General features: G+C 43.0%; 1 protein-coding gene across 1 annotated transcript in view; it reads left to right on the top strand.

The window, feature by feature from the left end:
* The first annotated feature begins 12,840 nt into the window (after positions 1 to 12,840).
* The window catches only part of PDE5A (phosphodiesterase 5A), a 103,503-nt gene continuing 103,108 nt past the window's right edge, over positions 12,841 to 13,235 (top strand). Inside the window, exon 1 of the mRNA XM_025199144.1 lies at positions 12,841 to 12,920. The gene's annotated coding sequence lies outside the window, so the exon portion shown is untranslated. The remainder of the gene's footprint in view (positions 12,921 to 13,235) is intronic.

Raw genomic sequence — 13,235 nt, 5'->3', positions numbered from 1 at the left:
TGGCCATAAACTCCAGGAAGGCCAATTTAGACTGGATATTAGAAAAAAGTTCTTTATGGTGCATGTGTCTAAGGTCTGGAACAAACTCCCCATAGAGGTGGTGCAGGCACCTACTCTGGATTCCTTCAAAAAACAGCTGGATTTATTTCTTGCTGCGGTTACTTGATCCGAGCTGACTTCCCACCTATGGCAGGGGAGCTGGACCCGATGATCTCTTGAGGTCCCTTCCAGCTCCTAATTTATATGAAATCTTCTGTAATTTGTGTCTGTGCTCCCTCCCAGCCTCCCAGCTGTTTTCAGAATGGAAGGGTGGAAAGGAAGCAGAGGGAGTTCAGTCTGGGGGTCTTTCAGCCCCCACTGGAGGGTGGGATGGGTGTATTTGAGCCCTCACAAGGTGGGGGGGGGGGGGGGGCTTCAGTTCACCTACCCACCTTCCAGCGCTCGTTGGGAAACCCCTAAAACAAGCTCCTTCTCCCTTTCTTCCCTCCGATTCCGGAAACAGGGATAGGCTGTTGCGAGGGGAAACCGGCTGTAGGCTTGCAGCCAGCAGCTAAACTCACCCTCCCTCTCCCCACCCCAGAACCAACAGTGAACTTCTGTTTGGTCCGGGGATCGTTGTAACTCAGAACGTTTCCTGCAAAACATTCTCAGTTACAGCAGGGAGCTGCACTTCTGTCTGTGCCCAAAGAATGTAGGTCATGCCTGAAAGAAAGGAAACAGTTTCCTGGAATACAGTGATACTGAAAAAGGCTTAGGGACGACAAAGGGGCTTGGTTAACAGCTCCAAGTGCAATGGTATAAGGATGGGGATAGATTTAATTCTTCAGTGCATATGCAAAGGAATATCAGGTAGGAGTGGGATGGTGATGTTAGCTCTATCTATCACATTAGAGAAGCATACTGTGCCAGATTTAATGTCCATATGTTAGAAAAAAGGGATTGGAAACAGGATAGGAAGAGAGCTACAATAATGATGCATGTCTGGAAAATGCCTTATAGTGAGAGACTAGAGAAACTCAGGTTTATTTTGTTTATCCATGAGAGGTGATTAAGATCTACAGATAGATGCATGGGAAGCATATTTCTGATGGTAGAGGTCTTCTTAAACAAATCAAACAAACAAAGACCCCCAAGAATAAAAGGTTGGAACTGAAGAGCAACAAATACAGGGTAAAGCTAAATTGGAATTTTTTTTATAACAGCAAGGATAATTAAACATTAGAGCAACTTAATTAGAGATGTCATATATTGTAAACCACTGATAATCTCTAATTAAAGACTAGAGCCTTCTTAAAAGATATGATGATATTACTGGGTGAGGTCCCATAGCCTGTTATTCAGGAAACATGAAGAGAAGACAATTGTGACGTATATTGTGTTATGCAAATGGTCACTAGCAAAGAACTGTGTCCTAATAACACACCCTGAGCAGACCGTGATAAGGCTGCACTTCCTGTTCTCTTCTGCTGGAAGAAAGCCAGTGCCAGCTGCTGCCTTCTCAGATGTCAGCTTGCTGCAAAGCCTTGCATGAAGTTGCACGATTGTTAGTTAAACATAGGAGCAGAAGGGAACGCAGGTCTAGTGCTGAGCTGCAGTTTCAATTATTAATTGAGGTATCTCTGGATCCCTGCCCCTATAGAGACAGAGAGATAGAATGATTGCAACTACCATGCTTCCACTCACTTACCCCTTTAGTGAAATCTTGGCCCTGCTGAAGTCAGTAGGAACTTCTCCATTGATTTCAGTGGAGGCAGGATTTCACACCTTGTTTCTGTACAGGTGGGCATGATCCTCATTGTAAAAGTAGCAGCAGGTCTTGACTATAACCACATGATTGGGATATTAACACAACTGCCCATGTCTGACCACTAGAACCATGAAATAAAGATCCATCTTGCTAGAATCCCTTTATGTCACTTCTTTTTATTATGCAGATAAAGGTCTACATTGTTGTCCTCCTTCTATTTTGTAGGTGCTGCAGTGTTTTAAACATACAGCATAACATCTAAAGGTTATTTCTCACCCTTGACGAGGGATGGTGGAGACACCTACACAAAAGGCAAAATTTAAGCCATTCTTGGGATAAACAAGTATATAGAGCAAGTCACTTGGTGTTACTCCATGACCTTAAAGAAAACTGCAGTGCTGTGTCTGATGTAACAATATAAGGCAACTATAAGAACTACTAGCCTGTTTTGGTCCTGGATTTTCTGCTAAGGGTAATATTTGATTGGATTCCCCAGATCAAGCCCTGATCCCCTGGAATTCCCACTGTAAATTCTTTATTTGGTACATTATATCCCAGAAACTATTCTGAGTTAAATAATCCAAAGTAGCAATAAGATTAAATGGCCAGAATCTTGCCCACATATAGTACAAATATGGAAGCAGCCAGTTCTTAGGGCAGTAACAGAAAAGGAGAGGAAAAACATGAAAGCCCAAGGACAAAGAGAAAAAAATCATTCTAATTAAGACTAGTTTTAATGATATAGAATGATATATATAACCACTAGTGTTGAGTTCTCTGGAAAACAGTATAAACTCTACCTTGTGGTGTAGAGTGGTGACCTAAATTACATATTAGCAGCAGTGAAGTCATAACGTTCCCTGACTTAGCATTCAGAAGGTGTGCAAATTGAGATTTGTACCTATTTGGTATAGATTTCATAGACATTAGGGCTGGAAGGAACCTTGCAAGATCATTGGGTCCAGCCCCCTGCCCCAGGGGCAGGAAGTCATCTGGGGTGAAACGATTCCAGAAAGATAAGCATCTAAGTGTTTCTTAAAAGTGTCCAGAGTAGGTGCTTGTACCATTTCTGGGGGGAGTCTATTCCAGGCTCTGGGGACTCAGACAGTAAAGAAGTTTTTCCCTACGTCCAGCCTAAAATGGTCTTCCTGGAGTTTGTGACCATTAGACCTTGTCTTCCCTTGGCATGCCCTGGTGAACAGACGTTCTCCCAGTTCCTCATGCACACCGCTTATATACTTATAGGCTGCCAGCAAGTCACCCCTGAACCTTTGCTTCTCCAGGCTGAAGAGTCCTATGCTTCTCAGCCTCTCCCCATAAGGCCTGCTTCTTGTCCTCTAATCATGCACATGGCTCTCCTCTGGACTCTCTCAAGCTTTTCCACATCCTTCCTAAAGTGTGGAGCCCAGAATTGGATGCAGCACTCCAGCTTCACCAAGGCCAAGTGAAGTGGGAGGATGGCATCTAGAGTTTTGCTTGAGATGCTTCAGTAAATGCATACCAGAGTTTTGTTCACATTGGTGGCTCATGTTCATCTTGTGGTCAATCATGATCCCCAAGTTGCTTTCAGTTGTGGTGTTAGTGAGTGTAGCACTGCCAAGCCTATAAGTACAATGTGGGTATTTTCTCCGGAGGTGGAGCACCTTGCATTTCTCCATGTTGAATGGCATCAGGTTTTGATTTGCACACCTTGCAAGACTGTCCAGGTCGGCCTGAATCACCAGCCTATCCTCTAGTGTGACCATACTTTCCCATAATTTGGTGTCATCAGTGAATTTAGCCAGTCCGCTTCTAACACCCAAATCCAGATCATTTATAAATATATTAAAGAGTACTGATCTGAGTTTGGAGCCCTGGGGGACTCCACTGGTCACCATGCACCATGTTGATACAGTTCCATCAACTAAATAAATCAGAAGCTGGATCAGATACTTCATCAGTCTGTGAGGAAAGTGAAACTTCCTCCTGAAAGACTTATAGGTTGCTTACAAACATGAAAAAAACAAAAGAGAACAGAGCTTTACTTTAAGCTCAGAGCACCTCCACACCGAGCACAGCACATGTCCAGAAGAGGCACTGCCTTAATTTGACCTGGCTCACCCAATGCCTGTATAGAGCACACACTTCAGCAGGGCTTTTTGGTGCTTTTATCTAATAGCTGATTGAATCAGCTATTAAAGTGCCACAAAGCCCCACTGAAGCATGCAATCTATATAGATGCTGAGGAGCCAGGTCAAACTAACGCTCTTCTTCTTCCAGTAAAGCATTGTTTGGGTGGGGTTTTCATGGCTGTCAGCAGCTGTCAAGACTTGCAAAAAGAGTTGCAGAGAAGGAGGAATAGGAATGGAAGTGGTAATAAAGACTCATTTCAGAGTGAAGTGCTAGTAACCTTTTCTCTATGAATGGGTGTAAATTGATTTTTGTGTTAAGAGGGAATATGTAGTAACAGAAGTTATGATTTATTATGTTCCTTAACTAAGGAGACTGAGGAAGTTGGTAATTGGGAGATGATCCATTAGTTATGTAGATTATTACGAAGAGTGAGACAAAGGATCAGCAGAGGTTGCCTAATATTCCAAAATTAAAATTTGTTGTTTAATTCTTTGCATTCATGTATTCCTTTTTTTATTGAACCCTTGCATGAGGGTTCAGATGAAGCTGTTTCAAAACATAGCATCTTCCCTTCCCTCCCATTCTGGAAACGGGAACAGGCTGTTGCGAGGGGAAAGCGGCTGCAGGCTTGCTGGAGTACTGCAAGCTGGAGTACTGAATCCAGTATTGGTCCCCCCACTTCAGGAAGGATGTGGAGAAACTTGAGAGAGTCCAGAGGAGAGCCACTCATATGATCCAAGGCCTGGAGGGAAGGCCATATGAGGAGAGGCTGAGGGACTTGGGACTCTTTAGTCTGGAGAAGAGAAGACTCATGGGGGACTTGGTGGCAGCCTACAACTTCATAAGAGGGTTACATCAGGACCTGGGAGAACATCTGTTCACCAGAGCTCCACAAGGGATAACAAGGTCTAATGGCCATAAACTCCAGGAAGGCCAATTTAGACTGGATATTAGAAAAAAGTTCTTTATGGTGCATGTGTCTAAGGTCTGGAACAAACTCCCCATAGAGGTGGTGCAGGCACCTACTCTGGATTCCTTCAAAAAACAGCTGGATTTATTTCTTGCTGCGGTTACTTGATCCGAGCTGACTTCCCACCTATGGCAGGGGAGCTGGACCCGATGATCTCTTGAGGTCCCTTCCAGCTCCTAATTTATATGAAATCTTCTGTAATTTGTGTCTGTGCTCCCTCCCAGCCTCCCAGCTGTTTTCAGAATGGAAGGGTGGAAAGGAAGCAGAGGGAGTTCAGTCTGGGGGTCTTTCAGCCCCCACTGGAGGGTGGGATGGGTGTATTTGAGCCCTCACAAGGTGGGGGGGGGGAGGGGGCTTCAGTTCACCTACCCACCTTCCAGCGCTCGTTGGGAAACCCCTAAAACAAGCTCCTTCTCCCTTTCTTCCCTCCGATTCCGGAAACAGGGATAGGCTGTTGCGAGGGGAAACCGGCTGTAGGCTTGCAGCCAGCAGCTAAACTCACCCTCCCTCTCCCCACCCCAGAACCAACAGTGAACTTCTGTTTGGTCCGGGGATCGTTGTAACTCAGAACGTTTCCTGCAAAACATTCTCAGTTACAGCAGGGAGCTGCACTTCTGTCTGTGCCCAAAGAATGTAGGTCATGCCTGAAAGAAAGGAAACAGTTTCCTGGAATACAGTGATACTGAAAAAGGCTTAGGGACGACAAAGGGGCTTGGTTAACAGCTCCAAGTGCAATGGTATAAGGATGGGGATAGATTTAATTCTTCAGTGCATATGCAAAGGAATATCAGGTAGGAGTGGGATGGTGATGTTAGCTCTATCTATCACATTAGAGAAGCATACTGTGCCAGATTTAATGTCCATATGTTAGAAAAAAGGGATTGGAAACAGGATAGGAAGAGAGCTACAATAATGATGCATGTCTGGAAAATGCCTTATAGTGAGAGACTAGAGAAACTCAGGTTTATTTTGTTTATCCATGAGAGGTGATTAAGATCTACAGATAGATGCATGGGAAGCATATTTCTGATGGTAGAGGTCTTCTTAAACAAATCAAACAAACAAAGACCCCCAAGAATAAAAGGTTGGAACTGAAGAGCAACAAATACAGGGTAAAGCTAAATTGGAATTTTTTTTATAACAGCAAGGATAATTAAACATTAGAGCAACTTAATTAGAGATGTCATATATTGTAAACCACTGATAATCTCTAATTAAAGACTAGAGCCTTCTTAAAAGATATGATGATATTACTGGGTGAGGTCCCATAGCCTGTTATTCAGGAAACATGAAGAGAAGACAATTGTGACGTATATTGTGTTATGCAAATGGTCACTAGCAAAGAACTGTGTCCTAATAACACACCCTGAGCAGACCGTGATAAGGCTGCACTTCCTGTTCTCTTCTGCTGGAAGAAAGCCAGTGCCAGCTGCTGCCTTCTCAGATGTCAGCTTGCTGCAAAGCCTTGCATGAAGTTGCACGATTGTTAGTTAAACATAGGAGCAGAAGGGAACGCAGGTCTAGTGCTGAGCTGCAGTTTCAATTATTAATTGAGGTATCTCTGGATCACAGCCACTATAGAGACAGAGAGATAGAATGATTGCAACTACCATGCTTCCACTCACTTACCCCTTTAGTGAAATCTTGGCCCTGCTGAAGTCAGTAGGAACTTCTCCATTGATTTCAGTGGAGGCAGGATTTCACACCTTGTTTCTGTACAGGTGGGCATGATCCTCATTGTAAAAGTAGCAGCAGGTCTTGACTATAACCACATGATTGGGATATTAACACAACTGCCCATGTCTGACCACTAGAACCATGAAATAAAGATCCATCTTGCTAGAATCCCTTTATGTCACTTCTTTTTATTATGCAGATAAAGGTCTACATTGTTGTCCTCCTTCTATTTTGTAGGTGCTGCAGTGTTTTAAACATACAGCATAACATCTAAAGGTTATTTCTCACCCTTGACGAGGGATGGTGGAGACACCTACACAAAAGGCAAAATTTAAGCCATTCTTGGGATAAACAAGTATATAGAGCAAGTCACTTGGTGTTACTCCATGACCTTAAAGAAAACTGCAGTGCTGTGTCTGATGTAACAATATAAGGCAACTATAAGAACTACTAGCCTGTTTTGGTCCTGGATTTTCTGCTAAGGGTAATATTTGATTGGATTCCCCAGATCAAGCCCTGATCCCCTGGAATTCCCACTGTAAATTCTTTATTTGGTACATTATATCCCAGAAACTATTCTGAGTTAAATAATCCAAAGTAGCAATAAGATTAAATGGCCAGAATCTTGCCCACATATAGTACAAATATGGAAGCAGCCAGTTCTTAGGGCAGTAACAGAAAAGGAGAGGAAAAACATGAAAGCCCAAGGACAAAGAGAAAAAAATCATTCTAATTAAGACTAGTTTTAATGATATAGAATGATATATATAACCACTAGTGTTGAGTTCTCTGGAAAACAGTATAAACTCTACCTTGTGGTGTAGAGTGGTGACCTAAATTACATATTAGCAGCAGTGAAGTCATAACGTTCCCTGACTTAGCATTCAGAAGGTGTGCAAATTGAGATTTGTACCTATTTGGTATAGATTTCATAGACATTAGGGCTGGAAGGAACCTTGCAAGATCATTGGGTCCAGCCCCCTGCCCCAGGGGCAGGAAGTCATCTGGGGTGAAACGATTCCAGAAAGATAAGCATCTAAGTGTTTCTTAAAAGTGTCCAGAGTAGGTGCTTGTACCATTTCTGGGGGGAGTCTATTCCAGGCTCTGGGGACTCAGACAGTAAAGAAGTTTTTCCCTACGTCCAGCCTAAAATGGTCTTCCTGGAGTTTGTGACCATTAGACCTTGTCTTCCCTTGGCATGCCCTGGTGAACAGACGTTCTCCCAGTTCCTCATGCACACCGCTTATATACTTATAGGCTGCCAGCAAGTCACCCCTGAACCTTTGCTTCTCCAGGCTGAAGAGTCCTATGCTTCTCAGCCTCTCCCCATAAGGCCTGCTTCTTGTCCTCTAATCATGCACATGGCTCTCCTCTGGACTCTCTCAAGCTTTTCCACATCCTTCCTAAAGTGTGGAGCCCAGAATTGGATGCAGCACTCCAGCTTCACCAAGGCCAAGTGAAGTGGGAGGATGGCATCTAGAGTTTTGCTTGAGATGCTTCAGTAAATGCATACCAGAGTTTTGTTCACATTGGTGGCTCATGTTCATCTTGTGGTCAATCATGATCCCCAAGTTGCTTTCAGTTGTGGTGTTAGTGAGTGTAGCACTGCCAAGCCTATAAGTACAATGTGGGTATTTTCTCCGGAGGTGGAGCACCTTGCATTTCTCCATGTTGAATGGCATCAGGTTTTGATTTGCACACCTTGCAAGACTGTCCAGGTCGGCCTGAATCACCAGCCTATCCTCTAGTGTGACCATACTTTCCCATAATTTGGTGTCATCAGTGAATTTAGCCAGTCCGCTTCTAACACCCAAATCCAGATCATTTATAAATATATTAAAGAGTACTGATCTGAGTTTGGAGCCCTGGGGGACTCCACTGGTCACCATGCACCATGTTGATACAGTTCCATCAACTATCACTTTCTGGGTCCAACCATGGAGCTAGTTCCCCAGCTATCAGACCATAAGGTTGTTGAAGCCACAGTTCCCAAATTTTACCATAAGGACATCATGGGAGACCAAGTCAAAGGCTTTTCTGAAGTCCAAATATATGATATCGACTCCTTGTCTTTTGTCCAGGTGATGCATCACCTGGTCATAGAAGGAAATGAGGTTAGTCAGGAAAGACCTACCTGCAATAAAGCCATGTTGGCTATATTAAGGTATGCTGGGGAAAATCCTTCTTCTTCCTTTAATCACTTGCCCTCACTGTGTAACCGAACTTCCTGTGCAATTTTTTAAATAGTGCAAGGTTCACAAGGTTCCAACCAAGTCATTTTCTACAGAGATTACAAATCATCATTTCATGTCACCAATGACTTTGTCCCTGAGATTTTCTTTGGCATCATGACTAATTAACCAGACTGAATTTGACCAAATTTATCCCTAAGAAAGAGAAAACAAGGCCTCAGTGCGTGCTTACTGATCTGCCCGTTTTATGCTTGATAATTATATTTTTGTTTGGTATGGAAGTAAACTTAGAGATGTAACTAGGCAGAGGTACTGGAGATCATGGGGGGGGGGGGGGGGTGGAGAGGAGGGCTGTAGAGTGCCAGACAGCCTTAAGGTGCAGCCTGCACCACTGCGGCACAGACTCCCCACACACAGGCTGCTGCTGGCATGTTACAGGCTGCTGTTGCCATGGTGCAGGTTCTCCAGGACCCACCATTTTGGTGCCCCATCATAATAGGCACCAAAGGGTGATGCCCTACTTATCCACCTCTATTTATGCAAGTAAAGAACAGATGATCAGGAACAGTACTAAGATCAAGAATATAAATAAACAGGTAAATATAAAATAAAAGGCTCAAACAATTGCAACAAAAAGATGCACTGGTTGCTTATTTTGTGAGCAGAGCTTGTTGTGGCATAATGAAATGAAATCCATGCTTAATATACCTAGCTGTTGCATCTGTTCAGTAATGTGGAAGGTGGCATTCAAGGAAGAAGTTTGTGTTGAGTTCCTAGGGTAAAGTACTAAAATTATGATCAAACTGAAAAAATTCAGGGGCTATTTCAGGCAAAATGCCAATTCTTATGAAAAGAATATATCCAGAAAAGTAGCATAGCAACTTGCAGCATCTCATCTTGATCATCTGAATTAATAATTGCCACATATTCGAAACATGAGATTGATGTACTGAGGAGACTTCTGGAACAGCAAGAAGTGCCTAAGAGTGCATGCCAAAAAGATTGATGGGGCGCATTTGGCATTGCATTGGCAGGCATATTCCTGTATGAATTCTGATTGCCAGATTAAAGGCCTCATTATGTTTATATGAGACGATGCAAAGCTTATGAAATATTTCAAACCAAATCATCCAAGACAAATCAAGTAAATACAAATGTTTCTACAAGAGTCCAAATGCTGTTCTTACTCTGGGGGCAACCTCTGTGTCAGTTCTGTGCAAGAAGCTTTAGGCTGGCCAAGCTCTTTTAGGTGAAGTGCAGTGTCACTGCCTCTGGTGTATCTGTAGAAATTACCTTTAAAAAAAAAGTGGTAGGAGGAAGAGGAAGGCCTTTCTCCCTCCCTGTCCCTCCGCAGTAGTAGATGGACCTGCCCATGCATGAAGAAGAGGCACTGTCTTTAAGAGTAGCATAGGTCCAGCTCTGGCACACATTCGACAGGAAAAATCCTGCTGGACTCAGCCCAAAATTACTCCTGGGGAGCCCATCTACAGCCTGCCCCAAGCACACACTGTCCAGAATGCCCAAGAGTATCAAGTCAGAATCTTTCCCTTTAATTAGCTCCTCAAAGACTTTTGGACACAACAGCATATAATGCTACTAAATAAATAAATAGTTCCATAACAAAAATAGAGGCAGCTCCTCATGAATACGAGGCCAAATTCAGACCTCATTTTAACCCCCATGGAGTTCTGCCATTTTATATCATCTGAATTTAGCCCCAAAGCAACTTGGTGTCGTTGAGATGACTCCATTTCAGATTAGAACAGTGCTGACATATTCCTTTGCCTGCTTCACCCTTCATTAGTTTACAAAGATGAACCTGATCCCTGAAACAAAGAGCTTTGCAGTCCTGTTTCGAACCACTGGGTAACATCTTCATGGAGAAAATCTTTCTCCTAAGATTTTCAGTGGAAAGCACAATAAATTAAAAACCTGAAGAGCAGAGGTCACTGGAGATGCTAATACTTCTCAGTCTATGAAATAGAAGAGAGAAGGATCCAGCTGATCATTTGTATATTACAAGCACTTCTGAGAAGCTACTGCTTTCCTGATGGTCCTAAAAATATTGGATGTTGCTTTGATCAAGATAAAATGTTATATTATGTTCAAATCAAAATAAGAGGAAACTGCTACTTTGCATGACTTCCAGTAAAATAAATGCAACATTCTCCCAAAGGAGAAAACAAATTATGTAGTAAGGGAGCAGTCTGTGTGGATTTGGGAAGAATTTCAAGTAATTATTAGGAAACTATTGGAAGAACAAAACTCACAAGACACCCTCATGACTCACTGGGTTATAACATTAGACATTTGTTCTTTAATTACAGTAAGTCAGCGTAGGCCACTATTTTGGCCCATAGTAACAGTGCAAAGGAGTTAGAAAACATGAGTAAACAGCCAGATGGAGATTCAGACTGTGTGTGGCTTCTACCTGTGTGTGGACAGGTGTCAGGCTTGCATAGCTTGCTGTACACTACTTTAACTTGCTCCTACTGGCAATTTAGAGCAGGTTCCTCTTAGCTGTGCCGGGAGCCAAAATCAACCAAACGTTGTCCAGACCCAAGCTTAATGAAGGACAGAAGGGTGGTAAAAATCCACCAACCCTCTAACACCCAGCTAAGTTAAATGCATCTATTAAGTCCAGTAAGTCTGTGGCCACCAGTAAAATAAATTTAATTCTATGAAACAATTCTCACTTTACAAGTGTATCCACTGAAATACACAAATAATAGTCCAGTCTTAAACCAGGCTTTTTTTCTCGTTTGTATGTATGAGTAATGAATATGCAGTGTGTGGGGTAGAGGGCAAAAGTGGGCCACTTGCACATACACACACACCTTTAAATATCTGTATTTCTCAAAATTAACTCTTCCTCCACCATGCTCCAGTTTTGGGCATATTTGCATCACACATATATTGGATTGGGAATATCCCTGGCATTTTACCTACGTCTCCTTTTATAGTTTTACAAAAATCAAGTCACTTAAAAAACTTTCTTCATCCAACACATCAAAATAATTTGTTAGTGGAATAAAAGGCAACCAACCCCTAATGAAAAAGGCAAAGAGCATGGATCTGTGTCCAAGCACCTCAAACAATGCTCAGGAAATAAACGTGAACAGTTCATATTCTCAGGAATTTTAAGACATCCTGAGTTTGTAATTCTTGTCTAATTTCTTTAAAAGAATCAATTTAATGTGACCTAGTTGTGCTGATTTTTTTCAATTAACTGTGTATGTAGTGACATTGTCAGTGTCAACTCCATAGGCTCGGATTCTAACCCTCTTGGCACCTTTTAAAAAATGTATTGAAAATTAAAAATGGTGAGTTTTATGTCCCTGAAAGCCTAGCTAGAGAGCCCTCAAGATGGTAGTTCTGCTTCTAGCCAAACTCTGTCCTTTCAGTATACCCCATTCTTGACTTGGAAGAGATGCAGAGAAAGTTCTGTCTCAAGCTTGTCTCTTTAGGGAACATGCAGACGTTCACTGTACCCACTCTATTGTAGATTGGGTTCAGCGTATGCACATGTTCACCAATGCTGGAAGCTATGCTGGGAACCTTATTTTAGTAATTTGGGATGGGAGGAGGGGCAAGCGGGATCAGGGAGGGCTAGTGGGTCTGTGGGAGATTTGGTGGGTCCTCAGGGAAGTTGTCCATCCAGGGCTGGGGCTTTGGGGACTTATAATAGCCTGGTTCAGGGGGTGGGGTAGGAACAGCGCAGCCCTATGGCTGGGGTGAGTGGCTGGGCTTTCCCAGTCACAGGGCTGTGCTCCAAACATGTGCAGACTTTCATTAGAGTGGGCTAATCCATTCCCAATCTAATTTAGTTAATCTCCTCAGGTGAACTAAATCACGTAAGGCCAGCCATGTTTTGCCTGTTCTAACCAACCCAACCATCTGTACAGATTGGCACTTAGATGGACCTAACCCTACTTAGGTGTAATTAACTGTAAGTGTAACATCTGCATGTGCCCTTTGACACATTTCTTGAAGTATCTGGGAAAGAGCTCTGGTCCAAACTATGAAAGTAAGTAGCAATCTTCGAGTGCCAGCATGAGACAAAGAACCTGGTGCTTTGCCAGGAGTATGTGTAGTCAGGCCTTCATGCAAGTGTTATGAAACTTTTTTGTTTGTCTACAGTTTGATCACAATGGATTCCCATCTGCCAACAACTGACACTGCAGGAGAGATGATTATAAGGACCTCACACAGGGGAGAATTGGTAAGAAACACCTTTTTATGCTTAAACTTTTGGAACCTTAGTGAATAGGTGGCATAGCTGAGGGGAAGGAAGCAAAGATAGAGTGACTCTTAGTTACCTATGCCCTCACTGATGCTGGAAGTAGACAGTGAATCAGCCTCATGTGCAACCTAGAGGAACCACACAGTGATTTATAGCAACTGAAAGAGTCTCATAGGGCTCTGCCACCCAGGAGTGCATCACATTCCTGTTTTGTTCCCCGATGCCCACAGCAGTCCTCTTGCTCAGGTATATATTCTTTGAGGAAAGCGGGGCTATACATGACTCCACTGGTTT

Source organism: Alligator sinensis, unplaced genomic scaffold (genome assembly GCF_000455745.1).
Source record: "Alligator sinensis unplaced genomic scaffold, ASM45574v1 scaffold544_1, whole genome shotgun sequence".
Lineage (NCBI taxonomy): Eukaryota > Metazoa > Chordata > Crocodylia > Alligatoridae > Alligator > Alligator sinensis.
Note: the sequence above shows the minus strand (reverse complement) of the source record. Positions and strands in the feature narration are given on the sequence as shown.